This window comes from Cydia amplana, chromosome 22 (genome assembly GCF_948474715.1).
Source record: "Cydia amplana chromosome 22, ilCydAmpl1.1, whole genome shotgun sequence".
NCBI lineage: Eukaryota > Metazoa > Arthropoda > Insecta > Lepidoptera > Tortricidae > Cydia > Cydia amplana.
The window spans coordinates 1,398,296-1,419,397 of record NC_086090.1 but is presented as its reverse complement, the minus strand read 5'-3'; the positions used below and the strand labels follow the sequence as shown (position 1 = coordinate 1,419,397).

General features: G+C 38.6%; 1 protein-coding gene across 4 annotated transcripts in view; it reads right to left on the bottom strand.

Annotated features, from left to right (window-relative positions):
• The window catches only part of LOC134658368 (voltage-dependent calcium channel type D subunit alpha-1-like), a 93,711-nt gene extending 73,142 nt beyond the window's left edge, over positions 1-20,569 (bottom strand). For 2 of the 4 annotated variants that reach the window (XM_063514004.1, XM_063514005.1), the window contains exon 1: positions 20,208-20,569. The gene's annotated coding sequence lies outside the window, so the exon portion shown is untranslated. The remainder of the gene's footprint in view (positions 1-20,207) is intronic. The other 2 variants (XM_063514006.1, XM_063514007.1) reach the window with 1 other exon arrangement.
• Between the last annotated feature and the right edge of the window lie 533 nt (positions 20,570-21,102).

Here is a 21,102-nt window from a genome sequence, read left to right as displayed (position 1 = left end):
GGAAGTGCTGAGATCTCGCGGTATCAGGGTCATCGTATATTTGGACGACTTTCTTCTTGCATGCCAGAACCGATCATTGCTTCAGAATCAAGTAAGACTCACCCTACAGATCCTCGAGGGTCTAGGCTGGACTGTAAATTACGGAAAGTCCGTCCTAACCCCCCAGAAGTCCATGGAGTTCCTGGGAATTCGTTGGGACCCTTGGAGCAACCTGAAGTCCCTCCCAGAAGCAAAGATTCAGAATGTTGTGCAAAAATGCCGAATGCTGGTAAATCGCAGGTGCGCTTCATTAAAGCAGGTCCAATCTTTACTGGGTCTAGTGAATTTCGCCAGCTTCGTTGTTCCGAGGGGTCGACTCAACAGCAGGCTGTTGATGACGTTTTGCAACCAGCTGCTGCACATGTCCCCAAGAACGAAGGTAAAGCTTCCAGTAACTCTATACACCGAGCTGGATTGGTGGATCAACCACGTAGCTGCCACATCTCCTCTTCACCCTCCAGCGCCCCAATTCTTTCTGACTACGGATGCGTCTGGCCAGGGCTGGGGCGCTCTACTCAACAACAAGCAGTTAGCTGGCCAATGGTCGCTATGGGAGGCTCGTCAACATTCAAATCTCCTAGAGATGATGGCAGTACAGAAGGTAATAACATCGCAGAGCCGGTTACTGACGCAATCGTCTCTAATGATTATGTCGGACAATCGGACGGTTGTGTCATATCTGCGCAACGAAGGCGGTACGAGGTCACAGCAGATGATGGAGATGACTTACCTGGTGATGGATGCGTTGGACCGCTATCACATTCACATGACAGTCCAGTTCATTCCCGGCAGATACAACACGGAAGCAGACAGACTCTCGAGGTTTCGCGGTCAGTCGGAGTGGCACCTGCTGTCTCCAGCAACGCACCAGATATTCCAGGTTTGGGGTACTCCGCAAATAGACCTTTTCGCATCGAGGAGAGCCCATGTGGTGCCGACATATGCGACTCTAGACCAGACGGATCCAGATGCGTCCTTCGTCGATGCGTTCAGTCGGAGATGGGAGTATCAACTGGCGTGGATATTTCCTCCCCCGTGTCTAATCCCGAGAGTTCTTGGTCACCTGAACGACGCAGAGGGTATGTACCTATTGATCGTGCCGAATTGGGAGAAGGTGTTTTGGCGCAGCGACCTGAAGAGCCGATCCCTGGCCCCTCCAATAGAAATTCAGGACCTGGAGAACCGGTTAGTAGACATACAGACTCGGAGACCTCCAATCGATGTCAAGCGGATAGCTTTAGAAGTCTGGCTGATACAGGGTGGGCCGCATTGTTAGGTACGTGGAACGATAAGCAAAAGGATTTACTTGCAAGCGGTTGGCGAAAATCTTCGTTAGCTTCTTACAAGCCAGCGTGGCTAAGGTGGTGCAGGTGGTGTACTGCCCATAATGTCGCCAGAGACAATCCAGAACCGCAAGATTTGGCAAGATTTCTTACAGACTTGCACCTGGTAGAAAAGTTATCGCATAGTACAATTTGCTCACACAAATCGGTTGTCTCAACTTTTTGTCCCGTACGTGCAGGCCCACCGCTTAGCTCGCATATAGTTGTCCGCCAGGCTTTGAAAGCTATAGCTTTGAGTAGACCCATGCCTCGTAAGGCAAGTATATGGGATGTTAGAGATTTATGTACTTATTTGGAGAATAACGAACCTTTACATACCAGTTTATTTGAGGTGTCTAAGAGATGTGCGATTTTGTTATTGCTTTGTTCAGGGCGACGCGTACATGACCTGACGTTATTGAGTATAAATGATTCCAGTTGTAAGATTGATTCTGACAGTATTATATTTTGGCCCGAATTCGGTTCCAAGACAGACAGTGCATCACGCAGGCAATCTGGTTGGAAATTGTTATCATGTGATTACAATAAAAATATAGATCCCGTTTATTGGATAAAATTATTAATTTCCTTGTCTCGGAACCGAAGAGGGAATATAAATAATCTATTTATTTCTATATGTGGTCCTGTGAAGCCAGCTTCACGAACCATCATTGGTGGATGGATAAAGGCGGTCCTTAAAGACGCTAATATCAACAGTAGTGCGGGCAGTGTCCGTTCCGCGGTTGCTTCGTCGGGCTGGCTTGATAACCATAACATTAATGATATCTTGGAAAGAGGTAATTGGCAAAGTGCTAATACATTTCATAAGTTTTATAGAAAAACGATTAGTACTCGTGATTCGCATTCTAATCCTTTAGATAGATGTTTTGAGACGATATAATTCACTTATTCTAATCGATGTTAATATAAGGTCATACCAATCAGGTTTATTATAGAAGTTGGTTTTTATGTTAATGCAATACAGGTTTTCTTTTAAGTCTATCTAGTCTTTTATTCACATTGGCGATCTATTCAATATTATCAATCCTCACTCATCCAGCAGTCGATAACAAACACTTCTCAATTTGAAGGCTTGGAACAAGGTACAGTCAACTTAATAGACAAATTTTACCTAAAAATAAAATTTATATTAAGTTACTTACCTTGTTCCAAGCCTGATTTCATTGCTGCCTGCTGGCAATTTGTAAATTTGATACTTGTACACGATTAATTTCATTCACATACACATTTTATCATAATCATAATACTTATATTTCAGCAAAAGTAAGTATTATCATAATAAAGCTTTTATTTCAGCAGTAGGGTTTAGTTTTAAGCTTGTCTTTTCAGCTGTCAATGAAATACCGTGCTACCTCTGTAAACAAAACAAGTACCTACAGCTGCGCTGAATACTGTGTTTGTTTACATGATAAAACTTCGCCACCTGTCTACCCACAGTGGCAATTTTGCCACCTGTCTATCTACAGTGGCTAACTACCGTCCACCGTCATAACATTGGACGGTAGGTCAAGATAATCAAATTGAGAGTCCAATGGTCTGAGCATTGGCGCGCAGCCCGCCAGCTGGATTCGAAAAAACATGGAAAACCCGTTATAAAAGCCGGTATTGCGCCTGACGTCATCGGAACTGTGGTGTTGCCAGTATGAAACGAATGTCGCCATCTCCAATTTGAAGGCTTGGAACAAGGTAAGTAACTTAATATAAATTTTATTTTTAGGTAAAATTTGTCTATTTTTGTTACGTCAACCACGCACATCGGTTTTAGATCCTCCACCACGCATTTGCAGCTAAAAAGCACAGTCTCAGATAACTGCTGTACGGCTTCCACAAGCTTTGGCACTGACCAGCGGGCTCAGCACGGATCCATTTTTATCCACTATCACTATGCCCGTCACTTTCGCACTTACCTACTTGTTAGAACGTGACAGGCATGGTGATAAATGATAAAAATGCGACCGTGCTACTAGGGCTGATACTGACCACGGATTTAGAGTTAATAAACTGGATCGAGTACATTGACCAAAAAGTGTGTCCACATGAGAAGTCAAACTAGAGCCCTGCATCTCGTTCTAATTAGGGTGACCATAAGACATCTGTATGTGGGATATTAGGATAACATGGAATATATCAGTAGGGTGTGTCATTTTCTAAATAAAGTGAAATTTTAAGTGGTCAGGTTTTTTTTTCATTTGTAGTCGGCCTCTTTCGCACTCACTCATGGTATGTTCATAAAGGTAGGCTACCCTTTTGTCCACTTCAGTTTTTTTTGAGTATAAGCGTCATTGAAGATCTGTTTAGCAAATATGACGTTTTTTTAAAAGTTGGTGCCTTTTTTCTATTGACGGAAATGTGTCCTACCTATAAAGAATCGATGTCATATATAAACAGTTTAACACACCTAACAAAATATTATGTATAAATGAGAGTCTGTAATGTTTAAGGAGTTAAGCACTTTGGTTTTAAATTTTGGCAATTGAAGGGATGTTTACAAAAACAACATACCTGACTACACTGGTTGACACCTGAAACGATTAATAATGTATGTCCTTAAAAAAGTGTCAACCGGTCTAAGCAGTTATGTTGTTTTTGTAAACATCCCTTCAATTGTTCTACAACAAATCTTAAATTAAACATGCCGTATTAAAGACATAAGGTACCTATTATGTTAAACTTACTTTTACATTACCTACGTTAATAATAACTAATAAGAATTCTGTGAGACCGATTCAAAACGTGCCGACATCATAGTCACCCTAATGAGTTTGACAATGTTGTCTTGTATTTTTATAGTAAAATGTAATAATTGTGGCTTTCTTGTGAAACAATATTCCACAATTAGCAATTATTTCACTCCAACAACCTTTAACACAACATTTCTTCACAATTTTTAAGAAATTTCGCATTCACGTGTTTTGAAGAAATGTCATCAAGTTGGGGATACCAATTAATATTTAAAGTTACTACAACTTCTACCATACTAAAATTTAGTTTTTTTTTGCTGTGTATGCGCTTGGTTTAATCAGTTAATAATATTGGCATCATAATTATTTACAAATTACTTAAAAGATATCAGAACTGTAGTCTGAATATAGCACTAAAATTGTATAAGAAGGTAATTAAATTCAGTAGTTTATTGGTATAATTTCTACCATAATGGTATCTTTTTAACATTGGCAACATGTGCGAGTGAGACACAGGGCTCGGGTTTTTCTATCTCAAGTGGACCGTTTTCTCTAGTCTGGTACGAACAACTTTCTGTCTCGGTGATAAGGTTCAAGTTAGTATGGCAAAAAAAGTGACAACTCGCTCCAGTTTAAAAAATATAACTTCATGATACTGACATATTCGCTAACGTCTGCGTAACTTGCATTTCGCTCGTAGGCACTTGCATATTAGTGCGAGTGAGATGTATAGAAAGTAAAAGCTACGCACACGCTAGCAAATATACCAGTGTCAAGCTCGTGGTAAGGCTACTTACTGGTTAACAGTTAACAGTGGTGGGGAGTTCAAAAAACTTGATTTCTGTATACGAATTTTACGAACTTCACATTTCTAAACAGACACCCACAATTTTTCCGTCCGATACGACCTTCAAACCTTCAAGAAAAGAGCGTACTACCATGTTAAACACCGGCAACGCACTTGCAACCCCTCTGGTGTTGCAGGTGTCCATTGGCAACGGTAATTGGTTTTGCCTCAAATAAAATCAGAAAAAAATGTCCCTGTCCATGTCCCTATAGTTTATGGCAACCCTAGCCATACTAATTGATTGTATGTGATTAAATTGATTTGATAATTAATTGTGTGGTGATACGAGTATGATATATAACTTTTGAAGGCGAAGTATCAAGTATATTATATAAATAAGTATATGTATGTTAGTGTAAGGTATTTGTAATATGGGCCTTGTTGCCTGAATTAAACTTCTAAATAAATATAGTATTTTATGCAACCGTTGTTTAAGAGAGGTCAAAAAAGGCGAGTGGCGTGAGTAACAATTTGAGCCGAAGCCGAAAATTGTTAATAAAGACGCCACGAGTATTTTTTGACTCAGTTAAACAACGTTGCATACAATACTTTTTTCTACGACCAAGCACTTACTTTGAAATAAAATTGTAAATTTAACAAATATTTTTAATTCAAGAAGTAGCAAAAATGGAGGGTACGGGCGGGAAAAGAATGAATGAATGAATGAAATAAAAAAACATGTCTATGGTTCACTTATATGTCAGAGTTGACATTTAAAATAAGGTTGGCAATACTGTATTTCATTCAATATTTTTTAAGTGGTCAATACACGAAGTATAGTAAAATTGCCAAAAAGGTACTGCGTGTATGCACAAATTCTTTTTTGGGGAATATACTAAAGACTTGTCTTGACAACTATAAGGTATAGTAGGTTTTTAAAGGTGTGTGCACGACCCTTTAAATGACAAATAAAAGTACGGGAGTAGAAAAAATAAATAAATTATTCGAAAGCTTTTTAATTTGTATGGCTCTCCACCACTGCTAGTTTATTAAAGAACTCAATTTCTACAACCAATAAGAATATCTAAAATCTAAAGCATCCGTCCTAGTTAGAAGTTGATCGCCATAATATTCTGAAGCAATAGGATACAGACTAGGGACGAAACTATTCTCTATTTCCAATCCCTAAGGTCCCTTTTTAACTGCAACTTCATTTGAACATACGACCTTTCCATTTGACACCGCTCGGAAGAATAAGGTTATATGTCACTGAGAAAAGATTATTAGATATTACGTTTCAGTATTAGACTGTAGTTTATGGCAGTTTGCTTTTAGTATTTTTATCAGAGGAAGCGATTAATATTTAGTTTTATAGTTTTTGTTCTTGCGCCGAGAGGGATAATGAGGCTTCTTTAGTTGAAGAGTTTCTTGACCCAGTTGGTGGTAGTTTTTGTTTTCAGTCCTGTTTTTCCGATATTTATTTTTTATTTATTCTTATTTCGTCGCATTTGTTTGTCGCTCATTCTTTATGGACTTCTGGGTCTGAAATAAAGATATATTTATTTATTTATTATTATTTTACCTATAGTTTACTGTACTTCATGCCTTTATTAATTATATTCTGTAAAGTGGCTCTCTCTTACCTAAGTCATTTTGCCTTTTTTATGATATAGGTACGCATCTAATCGCCTGATTGTAGGCAATCACCGTTACCCATGGACACCTGCAACACCAGAGGGATTGCAAATGCCCCGCGATCTTCCGAATGTCGTCCACCCAACGAGCTAACGGGCGCCATGCGCTTCTTTCATACGAAAGCAGCCAGCAATTTGTTAACTCTTTGGTCCACCTGCCATCACTCTGCCTGGTAACATGTGCCGCCCAAATTCATTTAAGCTTGGCAATGACGTCACCTACGTCTCGCACCTAGTCAGGCGTGTCTCACTCCGCGATTTCGTCGCTTTGCTACAGGTAGCTAAAAGTACATTCGTTCGGCCCCAATTTTGGGGAAAGCCATAAGCTGCGCGTGGCGCTGTCGCCACCTAGCGGCCATATCTGTGCTGATCGTAACAGACGCGTTTTGTTAGCGAGTGAGTCTTCTGTACTTAGTACTATTATTTATTCTGTGACCTAGTGCGGCGTCGGATCTCCATACTTCTATAAGTTTAATGCCGAGCATGGCGCGCTCCATCAGCTCCATGGCTCTCTGCGCCACTCTGATTTTATGCACAGCGTCCTTAGTCAGCGTCCAAGTCTCGGCACCGTAGGTCATGGTGGGCAGGACAAAATTTTTTTATTATTATAAATGGAAGTGGCGGGAAAGAGGGGAGGGGCAAAAATAAAAAATATAAATGGGCATACTCATAGCCACAGACTAGCCGAGGCGAATACGTGGCCCACGATGGAGCTCGCCCAGAAGGTGCCTGTTCACCCTTGATTTGAAGGTTGCCGGGTTATATGAGCTCGGAAATATAGACACCGGCAAGGAATTCCACACACACATTGGTTAAAGAGGCGAGTTTTCAGGCATTGTGGAACGTTAAAGGATTTAATCATGTTGACTAGTTTGTTTAATGCCTATTGGCTATTACTGTTCGTATAGTTTACGACTAGACCAGACTAAAGATGCATGGCTGAACTAGAAGTAGTAAACCGTGTTTACCCGCACGTCAGCACACCATAAATAGCCGGTTTGGACATAAATATACTTACTCCGGTTATTTCGGTTTTAGTTGCCTCACTTTCTTCGTAAACAGATGGGAATAGGTTGGGTTTTTTACGATTCCGGCGTGCTGTTTAGATCATTTCAGTGTAAACTATTTTCACCTTGTTACAATGCGTAAGGTGAAATGTAAACTTACCTACATGATGACGTCAAATCGCATATCACTAGCTAGGGTATTCCTACAGATTTCTCTGCAGATATCGCGGCTATAGGGTTTGCAAATCCGGTACTCATAGGGTATTTGACTAAGTACTAGTCAAATCAGTTCCTTTTTTCGAACTGTCAAAACGATTTTGCTACTATGGAATTTATATGAAATACTAGCATGTGACGTCAAATCAAATTACCTACTCTTTATAGTTTTATACGGGTTTTAAAATAGAAATTGTGTCTAAATATAACTGCTGACTACGTTTATCTATTAATCTTCTGGTGCTTTATTTCATGCATTGTGTAAAATAATGTATTTTTAATACTGTCAAATACTCTATTGAAGAAAATATTAGTTCAATGATTGTACTATAGTAGTACAATCATTGAACTAATATTTTCAGCAGCCGGTAAAAATTTCAGCTGAACCTACATATATTTAGGCCTGAGCCAAACCAGCTTAGCTGGGTCTCCCTTCACATAATAATCTTAACGAATCTACAGCTCATGTTATAATGGAAATTAGGCTACAGTCTTGGCAGTAAGTATGTTTCGTGAATAAGACATGTAAATATATTTAGGTCTGATCTGAAGTGAGGGTTTTTCCTTCTCCTATGACGTGGGTTGAGTCATCCAAAAGTTTAGAAGTGCCAAAAGCGAAAAGTCGTATGTTCTTCGAGAGTCATATGGATTTTATGACATGTTGGGTTGATTTGGAGTTGAATTGCTGATGGGAAGGAATCCTATTGACTTATTCGCTTAAGTTTAGTACCTTTGACGGCCCGGCCGGCACGTATGGTTACCGCCGCCGCCGTCGCCGGTCGCGCAATGTCGTGGCCGGGCTGTGATGAGAACATTTTACTTACTCATATGTGACGTTATCTATGAAAAGGGACCTTATTGTCGATGGCGCTTACGCCATTATTAAAGACGCTCCGATATAAATACAATAGCGCGCGACGCTGTGTGGCGTACGCGCCATCGACGATAAGGTCCCTTTTCATAGATAATGCCCCATATATCACATCCCCACACACTGAACGTACACCATTATAATGTTAAACTGTACTATCGCGTCTAGACGGCGGCGACCCCGTATTACGAGATACGCGGCATGCAAGCAGACTCCATTATGTGATCATGTTCCACATTACGGGCTATACAGAGCTTTAATACAAATACGACAGTGGGATAATAGTAGTTTATATGACTGCTTCACAATGAAAGGCATTAAAATATGAGTGTGGGTTTATAAAACGAGCTGAAAGGGAGTTTCATAAAAATATCACACGAGTGTTTTAATACCTAATCATGTAAGTACAGTTACATACACTGCTTTAACTAAAAACAGGTATTATTTGCTCTCTATGATGTTTTCAGGAACCGCATGTTACGACCGCCATGGCGCCATGGCGGACGGATCAGTTTGCAATTGATATTTCATTTTGAATTAAACGTCGTTTCGACATACCTTTAAACGAGCAATTCTTATTTATTTATTTATATGTAGGTATATATTTCAGGGATCTCGGAAACGGCTCTAACGATTTCGATTAAGTTTGCTATATGGCAGATGGCAGAGCACTGTACTAGTGATCCAGTGGTCGTGGGTTCAAGTCACGCCCAAGACAGTGAATTTTTTCACTTTTAATTTATTTCGAAGCTTAATAGCATCGTTCGCAGACGTTTCTGCTTAATACAAAATTAATTTTTTGCTATATGGGGGTTTTCGGGGGCGATAAATCGATCTAGCTAGGTCTTATCTCAGGGAAAACGCGCATTTTCGAGTTTTTATATGATTTCCGAGCAAAGCTCGGTCTCCCAGATAGTAGGTACTATGTGATAGTAAGTTTCACCCGCCCTCGCACTTTTTAAAAGTCAAAACAAATGTCATCCGTCAAGTCGGGGTATGTTAGTAAATCAAACCGCGGGCAGGCGTGGCTCACTCCGCGATTTCGTCGCGTCGCTACAAGTAGGGCTCGCGGTCGCGTCCGGGTTTCGTGCACCCGTTGCCGGGGCCCCGTTCTCGTGCTACACGAAACCGGATTTGTGGCCCGTTCGGAACGGGTAATTAGGGTCCGTGTAATTAAAGTCCGGGTACCCGTGTTACCCGTGTGTCCGGATCCACGGATATTAATTACACGCGGGTCCGGCCCGTTCTCGACGTACAGTGACGATCGGACGCGTTCTTTATAAGAGCGAAGAACGAAAATTAGTCTCAATAACGAAAAATAAATGTTTAATATAAACCTCATGGACAAATTTAGACGCACGAAAAAAAAAGGTTTTAATTACAGCATCAAAATAATTTATTTATTTATTCTTATACTTTATTGCACATAAAAAAGAAAAAGGAGTAGGTAGGTACAACATGCTGACTTAATGCCGCTAATGGACCTAATTTCAAAATTAGTAATTAAACTTTATTTTGCAACTAGGTAAAACTATACATAAATGTAAACAACTGAATTCAGATTAGAAACGTTGACCGGCGGTGTGGCAAACTAAAACCTTATTAATGACTAACGAGTACTTGTGAGTTCAAAAGCTGCCCCCTCTAAATCACTCTTATCTTGTTTGTAAAACAGCACGGCTAATTCTTCAACTTTCCAAACAAAAGGTATGCCTGGCAAAATACCAGTGTCAAAGGGAATCAGGGTGTCAGAGTCCATATTATCAGTAAAAATTGCCACGGCGAACCATCTCTTTATCTGCACGTGCGACGTTAATCCTACTTACTTCTTTACTACAAAACAAAAGGCTGCTGCCCTAATTGATAACGAATAACTTAATAGTTCTTTCACTTCACACGACACGACTTCAAAGACGTTTTATTTATTTTAAGTATCTCTATCAATATTTAGTACAAGTAGATAGGTACCTAAATACCATAAAAATAATTAATAATTATGAAGACGCTATCCAGTTGCACCTCTCTGCCTAATCCTGATTATAATAGTAGTAGCCGAGCTATTTGCAACATAATATACTGAGCCTTCTTAAACTTGGTCGTAGACAACCTAGAGAGGAAACCTCATATGATTAAACTAATACAAAAAAAAAAACACTACATAAATAATAGGCGTTTAAGCTGTAACATAATTAAAAAAAAACTTTATCCTTATCTTTCTCTTAGGTAATCTATATATAACAATAAAAATCTATACATGATTTTTCTAAGTTGTAAGCCATAAAGTTGTATTTTTCTTAGTTTTTTTTAAATAAACAGTTTATTTTTTTTATAAAACCAGTAGTGTGCCGAGTTATGGTCTTACAATACAAGAATACTGTAGGTACTAGTTTTGTATTCAATAACGCCCTTACTCGAATACATATAATCATTATAAATGTAACCGGTGCAAAAAATATAACTCGACATTGATTCAAATATATTTAAGTACCTAACCCCTATTCGTACGCAATATAACATAATTTTTAACATTTTATAACGAATTAATGATACCTAGGTACTTATTTCTTTCAACTCAAAACTCAAACCGGCCCGCGTGGGTCGGTCCACTCGGTCCGTCAGCGCCGTGTATTCAATACCCGAACGGAGCTGAGATCCGGATCCGAACGCACTACACGGGGGAACGGACTACACGGGGAACGGACTACACGGGGGAACGGACTACACGGGAACGGACTTCGACGGGTTCGGGTAGTTCGGACGCTTAGCACCGCCGGGGCTAAGAACACGGACGCACGGGTTGGCGGGTAGAACGGATATCGGGAGCCCCAGCTACAAGTACATGCGGCCCACACCAATTTTGGTGTTTAGCCATAGTAGTTGCCGCGCACCGCTACGGAACGGACGCCTGCTTGCGCCACCTAGCGGTCATATAACGTCATATAGCGGTAATAGACGCTTTTTACTATTATTTATTCTGTGCCGGGGGTGGCATAGCCTACATTTTTAGTATATACGTATTTACCTCAAGCACGTATCGTAAACATCTCTGTAACTGACACATGTGACACATATGTACAGTCAGCAGCAGAAGTTGCTAAGCGGGCGAGGTGTTCAAAACTCCCTTGACGCTTATTCTTTTGACAATATGAATGAATGAATGAATGAATGAATGAAGCAACTTCTGCTGCTGACTGTACCTACAACCTTGATACACGTATTCCAGTTATCACCTAGGAAGCCATAAGCTATCGAATGTCGATGAAATGTCTTTTTGATGGCTGTTTATGAGTATATTCCTGTGCCTAGAGGTCGTAAAATGATAAAGAATATATTTCAGAATCCTTCAAATAGGGGCGAATCATATTTTGATATATCAGATGGTGGTAGTACTTTTTTACGATTTTCTGAACACCGAGCTGACTTAGCCAATTATTTAGGTACCTATATAAGCAACTAGCGAGTCTAGCGACCCGCCCCGGCTTCGCACGGGTTAACAAATTATACACAATCCTTCCTCAAGAATCACTCTATCGATAGGTGAAAGCCTCACGATGTTTTCCTTCACCGAAAAGCAACTGATAAATATCAAAAATAAAATAAATAAATAAAGTTCCGAAAAACTCATTGGTAGGTACGAGTCGGGATTTGAACCCGCGACCTCTAGATTGAAGTGGCACGCTCTTACCGCTAGGCCACCAGCGCTTCAAGTTGGAGAGCCTCTAATTGAGATAAAGGTAAAAACCCGCGCAATTGCCATATCTTCCGTCGCAAGTTTCGCGCGACGCAGCTTAATCCTTTCATCGACAGTTTCCTTTTAATTCCTTGGCTTCTGACTGACCCTTCTTCATTTTCCAGAAATGAAACAGAAAAGCGAACTAATCCAGCTTTCCGTATAAAAGCTTTAACACAACAAAAACTCCTAACTCCATGTGATAAGATTCAAAATCGTAAACATATTTTTGAATACAAATACAGCCATCACGATCGATAAGCGAATTAGTCGTGTTATAGATAAGATAGGTTGTATAAAGATAACATAAGATACGTTGTACAAACAAGGCGTAAATAAAGGGAGAGTGGGAAATATGACGGCAATAAATTGTGAAAGCCGTATGGGGAAAGCCGATATACTTGTATACAAAAATATACTGCCTTGTAGGCGGGTGGCTCTATATTGTAGAGTTGTAAGACATAGTAGTAAGATTGTTTTAGGAATAATAGTGTATTTGACTACTAGTCAAATCAGTTTCTTTTTTCGAACTGTCATAACGATTTTGCTACTATGGAATTTATATGAAACATTAGCATGTGACGTCACAATCAAATAACCTACTCTTTTTAGTTTTATACGGGTTTTAAAATAGAAATTGTGTCTAAAAATAACTGCTGTCTACGTTTATCTATTAATCTTCTGGTGCTTTATTTCATGCATGGTGTAAAATAATTTATTTTAAATACAGTCAAATACCCTATTATTGTGAAGTTGTAAGAAATAGTTGTGAGATTTTTTTAGGAATATATTATTTTATTTTCTATAAATGCTCAATAGTGTAGACACATTGACTTGTAAAATGTAATTATTAAAGTTTACATTGTTGTAAACAAACCGCCATAATATATTGAAATCGTCTCTGAATGTCAAAATATAGTGAATGCTGTTTTTTAATAGGACAATGTTACACAGATCCTATAGTAAGCTCAGTAACGCTTGTGCTGTGAATATTAGATGGCGATTTGTATAAAATATAGTTAAATATAAATACTTATGTACATAAAAACACCCATAACTGGCGTTATTAAGAAGAGAACTGACTTTTCAGTGATCATGCCATAAACGTCCATATAGAGTTTTTCATGTCATCCCTACTAGTATTTTCTTATTGTCAAGAAAATCTTCCCCGTTTATTGGACTAAAACCCACTCATTCATAAACAAACAAACATCCCCTTGTTAATCCAATCAGCGCGTCCGTCGATACGTAAAACTTTTCCCCATAACGAACTTCGACACGATATTATCTACAGTCGAAACTATTTTATTGTATTGGACGGTCAGAACCAGTCATAACGTAGTGAATTTCATTCGATAGCGTGACGTGATACGCGTTTATCATTTTGTATGGGAATTTTGAGTTTCATAAACGTCCTGCTTGGCGCGTTGTCTAATTCCCATACAAAATGGGACTTAAAGCAAACGCGTACGTCACGTCACTCACGTCACGCTATCGAACGAAATGTACACTAGAGCCCGTACCATGAGTCACTGACAGTGTCAAAACTGACATTTACGTTATAGAGAACGTAATTTACTTTCTATACATCTCGTTTGCACTAATATGTGAGTACCTACGAGCGAGATGTATAGAAAGTAAATTACGTTCTCGACGGCGTTTATTTCAGTGCCAAACTGACGGTAGCCGTATAGGGGTAAAGGTCTTTGGAGACAATACTAATATTGACTTTTCAAATAGGTACACATCATCATCATCATCATATCAGTCTTTTATTGCCCACACCTGAGCATAGGCCTCTCTAGTACGCCACTTATCCCGGTCCTGAGCCAATCTCATCCAGAAGTGACCCTCAATCTTCCGAATATCGTCCACCCAACGAATACACTATAGTTATAGGTTATAGGTTCTCGCGGGCTTGGCTTCCGAAACTCGACGTCATATTATTGCACCTATTTTACGTGATGGGTTGGTGGCACTATTCTACCACGAAGCCTAGCACAGCCATATTCAAACTTTAAGATACGTCAAATATTTGATATCTATCAATCAATTTTTGTGTATTATGGCTCCATCAGGGCTTGATGATTCCGCCAGTGTCGAGGTTGGATAACACACGGCCAGTATGATAAAGATCGTCGGTGATGTATAGACGGTGTTCGGTAGAGTATCCATCCACCCTACAAACAAACACAAGCAATTCAACCTACGGACAACACAACTACTTCCAATTGTTAAAGACGTCACAAACCAGACAACGTTTATTGTATATATATATATATTATTAAGGTTATTATAATGTTTACTAGACCCATCACCTGTCAGAATGCTCATAATTCACAGTTTGAACTCATTCTTAGTTAGGAATTTATTTAAAATACCACCAAATGTGGTATAAACTAGGGTTAGCAGGAAGTTATTTGATATCTATTAGACATCACCAAGATATGTCAGTGTCAAACAAGTGTCAAAAGTGACGTTTCTTCAAACAAAAACGACACTTGTTATTGACACTGACATATATCTTGGTGATCTCTTAGATATCTAATAGATATCTAGTACAAAATCCGAATGGGGCCCGCAGACCCTTGACGTTGCCGACGACTTCTTAAAACTACTTTAGGGTAACATTCCATTTCTGACCGCAGCTATACACTACTGGTACTGAACGCGTCGCTGTTACTGTCAATTTCCATAGTAAAATGAACAGTAGTGCAGCTGCGGTTGGAAATGGACTGTCACCTTTAAGCTATAAATAGTTAAAGTCGCCTAAAAACAAAAGCCGAGTGAACGATGAGTCAGTAAAATCAATCATGGGGGAGCAGTGAACCTTAAGTGCGTTTCGATAGGTACTTTAGATGTATCGCATCCGACGCTATTGATTTAAAACTGTCTGGAGTGGATGTCCAGCGGCGGGTAGGGTTACCAGACGTCAGGAATTTTCCTGACATGTCAGGAATTTTGGCCGTTTGTCAGGAATGTGGCCGGAATACGAAAATGTCAGGAATTTTAATGAATTAACAATATGTACCTAAAAATTTATCGCATACGACTAGACCCCCCCGTCGCCCGCCGATACGAGTGTCAGGAAAAAAATTCGCAAACAGGAATTTTGTCAGGAAATTCCAAACGTGGACCTGGTAACCTTAGCGGCGGGGGACTTTGTTAGGGTTCCGTACCTTAAAAGGAAAAAACGGAACCCTTATAGGATCACTCGTGCGTCTGTCTGTCTGAAAACTCTGAATCATATCTGAATCAAGTCGAGCAAGATTATTTATTTCAATAATTGAATGATTGTTGCGTACATTTAACCCTTAATTCCATAGCGGCAACATATATGTACCTATGTACAATGCAATGATGCTTAAAACAAAAACGCCTCTCTGCAATAATAATTATGGTCCCAAATCGATCCACTAGATTCGAATGTCAAATGATTTTTAACCCTTTAACCGCCAGAGTCTGATATATAAGACATTACATATCCAGCTCATTTCGCCACAGTCTGATAAATAAGACAAAGATCTCCCGTAACTATGCCAACCTTACTCTGCGTGGTACAATTACTGTCGGTGGCGACACGAGCACGCTCGATCAAAAATTGCTGGCGGTTAAAAGGTTAAGAGTTCTGAAGAATTTTATGGATATGGGATATTCATACAATTTAAACTGGTACCAAATCTAGAAATTCACAGAACTTCTCAGAAATAAGTAGGTATTTTGAAGTTTTCAGCAACTAAGTGTTCTACATTCACATTCATAAACACATTCCTACCGCAAAATAATCACATTGTTTAAACGTTAAACCGTTTACATTTCGCCTTCGCTCCAATAATACTCTCACATAATAAATAATTAGTTGTAACGCTTGCCAAAGTCCACGCCAATAGTTACAAGTGGGTCAAAATCAAGCGGACAGCTAAATGAACACGGTGGCCAAGCCAAAAGGTTTGTCACTATGCAAAACTCAATTACGAATGAAATAGAGGTTTAGGCGGAGTATGTAACTTTCTTAGGTCATTTTCGAATTAGGTCACGTTCTGAGGACGTCACTTTCTGAGGGCGTCACTTTCTGAGTGCGTCACTTTCTGAGGTCGTCACATTCTGAGTACGTGACTTTCTGAGAATGCCACTTTCTGATGAGTTCGTCACTTTTTTTTTTCATAGTAAGAATTAAACATATACCCGAACAATGCATGAATACCAGCAATCAGCTATACGGCATACGGCTTTTATGTATGAGATACAGGATGTTTAGCAAAAGTTTTTAGTTCCAGCTGGTACAAATAACGTTTCACAACATAGTCCCCTGTCTCGTATATGCGCTTTTTACAATAAGATTTGTAATGATGTAGACATTTTTCATTTAAGTTATAATAGATTTAGAAACAGTCTAATTAAATTATTACATACCTAGTTGAGTACATGATCTCACTGTCCATGATCTCACCTTAATTATAAGATTACAAATTAATTGTTAACTAAATATTATAATCTCTAATGAATGTTGTGCTTGGTAGTTATTGAAATGTAAATTTAGCACTATAAGTTTACTATAATATTAAGACGTATGTATGTATCCAATTTACATTTTGTTACCTCGCCTTGAAATAAAGAAATAAAATAAACAAATAAACATGGATTCTGATGTTTGCAGTATTACTTTTGTAGTCTGAATCCGAACGTCAACGACAGTTTCCCGTTATCGTATATAGATTCGTATTTCCCTTTAATGACCACCAAAAAAAAACACCCTGTATGACATGATACATATTCAAACCTGATACAAATTAAAGTTTATTTTTTCTTTCCGTAGACTAAAATGACAACCACAAATGTCAAACGTAGAAATAATGTGACCAGCTTAAAACATATAGTGCTGACCTTTGATTTCGGTTTGTGAATAACCGATATAGGTATATTAAATTAATTTTAGATTCAATCTACTGTAACATGTAATCTACTCGCTACATGATAGGAAATATAAACAATAAATAAAATCTACTCACTACTAATCTACTCAAACATTAAAAAAATGTCATTAACGTATCGCCGACCTGACGCAACGCCAAATCGCTTTAAAATATTAGAAATATTGTGTATAGACCTGGATACAACATTTCTAAATACCTCAAAATGATGGCATTTTTACCTACACTATTTCACATTTTTAATACCTCTACTAGTGTCCCCTTTTCGCACGTCACTGGTTATCCATTCATTGTGTTACAGACACTTCATCAACAAATATAAGTACCTCCCAATAGTTTATTTTCGGTTAATACCGGTTGTAGCACATCACTATTTATAAGACGTAAAAAACTAGCAACACATTAAATGTCATTTTAGTCTACGGAAAGAAAAAAATAGACTTTAGGTACTTGGTAAATATAAAATTATATGTAGTTACTCAATTACTCATTAACCCCTTCTCCTCAATCATAGAAAATCATATAAACCACTTTAATTAACTAAGTGATGCAACCATCTAATAATCAGGGCACCCTACATTCCTATTCCCACACGTAAAGACATTCCTACAAAACCAGTATAAGGACGAGCCCAGATTACGTACAATTGTTACACAAATAAAGGTCATACTTAACTCGCTGTGGTTCGGTTAGGAATATAGTTATCCCTTAAAACCAGTATAAGGAAGAGCCCAGATTACGTACAATTGTTACACAGATAGAGGTTATACTAAACTTGCTGTGGTTAGGTGAGGAATACAGTTTTTATCCCCCGCCATAAATATTCAGTAAAGAGACACGCTGACTTAAAATATAAATAAAAGATGGTAGACTAGTGATTCGGTTATCTGATATTGGCTACTTGGCTAGGTTATCTTATCTTTTGTTGTAGATTTTGAAGTGCAATACCTATCAATAATTAGTATAAAGTTGAGTTGAAATTCATGTGGAATGAGTATAGTTATGTTAATTTTCTAAATTTTGTAATCTAACCTCTCTATCAGTCTTGCATATTCGAGCGATAAAGAGGCAGATAGCTGAGTTTCGCTTTTCGCGTTTCCCGGTAGGCCCTTTGTAAACAAACCGCCTTGATGTATCAATGTCATATTTTATTGTCTGTGAAAACTTGTCAAAAAACAGTTTAAGGCACAGTATGTATAAGTTAGTCCATGGTTTACGATGGGTGCTAGTGCTGCACTCTGGCGGCCGAACATTGCAACAATACCCCCTATTTTACATTAATCGATCTTGTTATTGTGAAACCACAAAATGTCAATTATTTTGACTAGTTTGGAACTTAGTCATTACTTACCTCCTTAGGAGGGCCACTTGCACCATCTCCTACTAACCCGGGGTTAACCCGTTCCACCGTTAACCCAGTGTCAAATTGTACTGGTAACCATGGTAACTCCAGGTTTAACCAGTTAATCCCCGGTTAGTAGGATGGTGCAAGTGGCGTTTGTATTAGGGATGGTGTTGTTAGTGACATTAGGTTTTTGCTTAAATAGGAGGCAAACGAGCAGACGAATTGCCTGATGGTAAGCAATTACCGTCACCCATGGACACTTGCAACACTAGGGGATTTCAAGTGCGTTGCCGGCCTTTAAGATGGGCGCACAGTCAGCAGCAGAAGTTGCTAAGCGGGCGAGGTGTTCATCAAAATTACCTTGATTCTCTTAACAAAAGTCGTGTCAAGATCATTTTGAACACCTCGCCCACTTACCAACTTCTGCTGCTGACTGTACGCTCTTTAGTTATAGTGATTTGGATATTTTTAGGGTTCCATATTTATAGAAACACGTGTATATGCACTCGAAAAGCATTTGGCGAAGTGGAACAGCTGATGAAAATAAATGGTGGTAAATATTTTAGACTGTTTTGTGAAATCGGTTTATTTTTGTTAAGGGCAATGTGGCTAATTCCGTCATAGGGGCTATTCCGTCCTCGAGCGTATATTTCTTTGATTTTCAATCGTAGGAAAAAATGCTTTTGATTGCTGAAACTAAAAGCAATCGCTGCTTTGTCACAACACACCCCTGACATGTACAAGTAACTAGGTATATATATTTGTAAATAAATATTGCAAAAAAGAATAGGGTATTTGACTGTATTTAAAATAAATTATTTTACACCATGCATGAAATAAAGCACCGGAAAATTAATTCAGAAACGTAGACAGGAGTTATGTTTAGACACAATTTGTATTTTAAAACCCGTATAAAATTATTAAGAGTAGGTAATTTGATTGTGACGTCACATGCTAGTGTTTCATATAAATTCCATAGTAGCAAAATGGTTTTGACATTTCGAAAAAAGCAACTGATATAACTAGTAGTCAAATACCCTATTATATTCACTACGTACCGAAATAAAAGCTTTCCACTTATCTTTCCACGAGCTTCTAGAGTCGGTTCATGCGAACCCTGCATGACATTTGCAATGACAAAGTGTGGAATGTCATCATTAATGTAAAATTTCTACGAAAATAAATGACGTATATAATGTCACTGCCTCAATTTGTTCTGTTCAAGGTTCAAGTCAGTGCTAAATTAGCGTAGACGGACTCTACTATATTATTTTGATTAAGTATATGCAATGTTTATACTAAACACTTTTTCACATTTATTTAATTAAGTTTATATTCAGCAGTGGAATTTGTAATATTTAAAAAAAATAAGTTTTTTTTTACTAGGTATAAAAATTATACTTTCCACTATGATTCAAAATATAGAGTTCTAATATTCCTTTGCTACGTTTTCACATAAATCTTCAATAAAGTGCATGCCTAATAACTTAATAACTATTTAATAAATTATTATTAATTATACATATACTGCACCTTAATATAAAAATATCTAATCACACTTACCAATTTATTTATCCTATTCACAAAACACAATCACACATCATCACTACACTTTTCCAGAAAAAAAAACAATTAGGCCATATTCCGGACGACCAAAATTACCGCGGCCTCGGCGCTATTTTGTCACCGAAACACGCCAGCACTACTAAAAATAACCATTACTAACACGCGCACTTTTTTCAAAAAAGGCACGTTACTTTTTTAATTTTCGTGAACACTGGCCGGTTGTGAAAAATAATGTTATTTTTGAATTAAGAACGGTGGCCGGGCGCGTCCGCGAGCGGAGCTCGGAATTCGAATTTAGGTTAGAATACGCGGGTATGGCGCCACACAGACATGCGCAGATGTTGTACAGACGGGGCAAAGATCTCCACCCCGGAGGAGATGCGTCAAAGCTTTGTGTTTTGAGCTTTCAGAAACGATGACGTCATCAACTTTGCTAACGAAAATTCTTCATTATCGACCAATATAAGATGTTTTGGAAGATTTAGGCGACGTTTATTGTACGACTGTCCTGATTATGTGTAATGCGCAATTAAATAACAGGACTACAGGAGAAATCAAGAAAAGGTACACCATGGGGCCATGGGTACAAAAAAATACCTAGGAATTTAAGAAAACAAAAACACAGGAAACAAAGCAATCAGAGTAACTGCCTAGGTCGCCCTAGGTATACATTTTTAATTGCTTAGGTTTTTAGGGTTCCGTACCCAAAGGGTAAAAACGGGCCCCTATATTTCGCTGTCCGTCTGTCTGTCTGTTTGTCCGTCTGTCTGTCACCAGGCTGTATCTCATGAACCGTGATAGCTAGGCAGTTGAAATTTTCACAGATGATGTATTTCTGTTGCCGCTATCAATGATTTATAAGTTAAGATAGGTTATAGGCGTTCCAAAATTG